The sequence below is a fragment of the Pyxicephalus adspersus genome, chromosome 5 (genome assembly GCF_032062135.1).
Source record: "Pyxicephalus adspersus chromosome 5, UCB_Pads_2.0, whole genome shotgun sequence".
NCBI classification, from domain to species: Eukaryota; Metazoa; Chordata; class Amphibia; order Anura; family Pyxicephalidae; genus Pyxicephalus; species Pyxicephalus adspersus.
This window is the reverse complement of record NC_092862.1, coordinates 18,051,409-18,055,671: the sequence shown is the minus strand read 5'-3', so window position 1 is coordinate 18,055,671 and position 4,263 is coordinate 18,051,409.

Below are 4,263 nucleotides of genomic sequence, written 5' to 3'. Positions count from 1 at the left end.
ATGAAGAATGGGTAACCCCATTGCAACTTCACCATGTTAGCCTTTCAATGCATTCTTAAGTTTCGGTCCCCTAGTAGCATGAGATTACCTTGACTAATAGGGCATATGACAAAAAGTATTACATTACATTTAAAGTTCTTATCAATACACAAGGATTCTGTAACCTGACATTGCTGATCTGAATCTAAATTATATAGCGTGCCCGGTTGGTGTTCTGATCCTCTGCCTTTAATATCTGTGTAAAATAATGGCAGTTTCCAGTATCTCAGTGGTTGGTTCACTTCATATATGTTTTGTTAAACCATAACTGGACTATAAGGGTGGTGACCTTTGATTACATCTTGTCCACTGCTCTGTGTTCCCATCAATCCAAACACCAAATCCCCATATAATTTCATGTATATGTGGTAATGTTTTTTTTATATATTTGATTTATTTTTAATCTAACATTTGTTAAAATATTTTCTGTTGATCCTTACATAAAGGTCTATGTACAGGGACTTCTGGTTTTAGGGTGTCAATGCTCTTGGAGTTTTGCTCCATTGTTGCAATCCTGTCACCAGCACTCCTGGAGGAGATTACAAGTGGCCATGCTGCAACACATTGCTCAGGCATTGCCCATTGTTCAGCAGGCAGGTCCAGAGCAATGATAATCAGCTCATTCTGGAAAGACTGTGGACATGATTTATTAAAGCTCTCCAGAGCTGGAGAAGATACACTTTCATCAGTGAACCTCGGTGATCCAGCAAACCTAGAATAGATTTCTTAAAAGTAATTTGCTATATGTTAGCAAATGTTTTCAAACCTGGACCAGATCTATTCCAGATTTGCTGGATCGCCCAGCTTCACTGATAAAAGTGTATCCTCCCCAGAGCTTTAATCATTCATTCCCTGTATGTAGATGGGAAGACTGCAGGTAAATTTAGGTGCAAAAAAGGTGAAACTGTATTTTATTTTGAAAAAAAATGACAATTATTCATTACGCTTGGTGCTCTAGCAACATAAACTGGGAGCGGCCATCTACTTTTATTCATTTTTGTTATTCTAGAATCTGTTAGAGGATCTTTGAAAATGCATGAAGTGTTCAGGCTGTTGAACATTCTGAATACGGCCTCTATTCCTTAATAAAGTGCCGTCCCCTGACAGAGTCTATATTGTTAATAATAATGACTCAGTATGTCACTCCATATTTCAACGCATTTCATTGAGAGTTAAGTCTCTGTCCTGAGCCAGGCCGGCTGTGAGTATTAGTTCATGACAAATATAAATGACGTGCTGCCTGATCTGCTGAGATGCGCACATCTGTGATGATTCAGGCCATGGCCTTTAAAATGAGCAGCAAATTAATGTTTTTCAAAAATAATAATAAAATTCACAAAGAAAACCTATATACAGAATATCCTCTATATATAGGGGGATCCATGGCATCGCACCAACAAAGCAGCAGTTGGTGCCTTTGCAGCCAATCCCTGGGCCAGAAAAATAATTTGGGCTGGGGGGTTGCAAAACTTACACAAGGTGGATTGGCAGGAGTTCAAGAATTTGGAAAAAGCATGGAAGCGAGTATAGTTTACATAAAGAAAAACTCAAAAATTAACTGAGCATAAAAATGCTATAAAAGTCAAATTTCAATTTAAATTATTAAAACATTTCTTTTCCATCTCAATTTGCTGTCGTTGTAATTTTCTAAAACTGTCAAAAAATTAAATGCAATGTGACAGCCCGGAGGTGTTCTGTACCCAGCTGGAGTGCGGATTGCCCTCAAAAATGTAATTTCTTCTTGTGTACTTGGCTCACTGATTTTCCCAGAAGTCTGAACTAAGAAACAAGTAAGATTTAGGCATCCACCAAAAGAGGAATTTTATTTTCAGTGACAAACTAAGTTTTTATACTAAAGATATTAGAACCTTGCAGTTCTCTTGTAAGAATCTTCAGCAATATTTATTCAAACTCCTGCAAAGTACATCAACAGAAGGGGACTGTTTTATTCTTTACAAAAATGCAGTGTAAAGTGAATCTGTATGGATAAAATATTTTTATCGTTAAAGCAAAACTTTTACAAAAAAATTTAAAAAGTCCTCGATACCTCCACAAACCGAGCTCAGCAAGTCCCATGCTGTCTCAGCTTCTCTCTTCTTTCTGATAATGGATGAGCATGGCCAACTTTCTTCTTTCAGGTTCTTCACATCACCTGAACCTTCACTGCGCAGGCGTGAAATTGGGTGATATGTTTTTCTGCAGATGTTAGGAAAAAAAGTGCTGATCTCACTGCGCATGTGTAAGAATGAGCACTTTTATTTTTACAATATAGAAAAGTCCCTGATGACATATGCCCAATCTCAGGAATACGCAGAAGAAGCAGCCCACAGCCTCCAGGAATATGTGATGCAAGTACCCTAGGAGGCTGCGGCATTCACTTTATGTTTTTACTGTCGCAGCCGTTTTTTCTAAACTAAAAATCTAAACTAAACAATAAAACAATTGGTTGGAATGTTCATATTCATATTACTATTATTGGTATTATATTAATATTATTATTTATACCCTTTTAGTTCTGTGTGTTTCTATAGCATAAGAAGGTTCACACTTTCTATACCATACAAGAGATTGAACCCATGCCCAACCTCCTGCGTTTGGCCTTTTTCTTAATCTCATCATAAAAAAACAACATTGGCGCATTGAAACTGATGTATCATTTATATTCTTCGTTACTGCAAACAGATATTTTGGTCTTTATTTCAAACTTAGTTTTTTCAATAAATTGGAGAGTAAACAATAACTTCTTTAAGATACAATTTTGATGGTATTTTAGATACTATGAGGAATTTGTTCTTGTTTGTGAGTGTTCAGTAGTGCTGGGGAGTTTTTATTAACCCATTAATGGCCAAAGCAGTGGAAACAGCGGCTCTCATGAGGCACCCAATGGCAGGCACCTCGCCAATCACTCGGCTGGCTTTGCCACTGAGCTAGTTCCTAATTGTTAATTTGAACANNNTATACAGTGGGTGATACTGATCCACTTACTACCATCCCCATCTATTATACTGAGCTAGTTCCTAATTGTTAATTTGAACAATATACAGTGGGTGATACTGATCCACTTACTACCATCCCCATCTATTCCAAATGGACGACCCAGTGGTAGTGTGGGGAAGTGGTAACCACGCCTCAACCTCACTACCCATTTGAACAAGCCCCCGATGCTCAGTAATATGAGATTATCCATGTACTAAAATAAAAAACTGAGTGAGGAAAAAGCTAGGGGTTTGAACCCATGCCCAACCTCCTACCTGTCCCATAAAATTGTGAATGTCACTAGACATCCTATTGATTGCATTAATGATAGAATGGCATTTTCCTAAATTTATTGTTAAAAATAATTTTATTAAATTATTCAAAAGATTTCTGCTTTATTGTGAGAATAGGGAAAATTGTCCCATGGCAAATTCTAAGGTATAGTCAGATGGGAAATATATGTAAATGGGTTGTGTTTAGTGACAGCTGAACTGGCCTACAGAACCCCTTTTAATTTTTTTTTAGTACTCCTATCCTAGAGCGATAACACTGCTCCTCCATAGATACAGTAGAGTGTGTATCACTGCCGGAGTGTAATCTCCTGAGATTTGAGATCTCAGTACTCCCAGAATCTTGCCCATGGTTACCCTTGTCTAGCTGCTACAAAACTAAACTAAACATATTCTTCACTTTTCCTCTAATGTTTGATCTTTTTGAACAGGCTTGCTAAATAAGTAATTTTTTCTACTATGCCACTATTTTGCTTAAGCAGAATTCAGTATCTAGTTTAAAGGGAAGCAGACTAATATAGGAAGTTGAATGGCAGTTTAGACTAGCGGTGTTTACCGAAACAAAATCATTATATAACATTTACAAGTAATGAGCATGGGAACTATATAGGACAGGCGGTTTTGTTCTCAATAGACGGCATTATTCCAGAGACCAATGAACCACCCAACTAACTAACTCCAAACCAGTAAAAAATAAAAGGAATGATATGGATAATTGATTTTTACATTGGTGCTCTCCAACTCAGTCCTCAAAGACTGTGATCCTCCCAAATTTCTGAATATCTGTGACTAACTGGTAATAAATCATTTAAGCTTTATTTCATTTAAAAAAAAAATTGTTCTCTATTCTGTCATCCTGGTCTGAAAGTAATCCAAAGGAATGGAGCTGGCAGGACCGGCCCTAACATAACGCAAATTGAGAACCTTGTCTGGTGCTGTTTTAGGAGATGGCAGATGA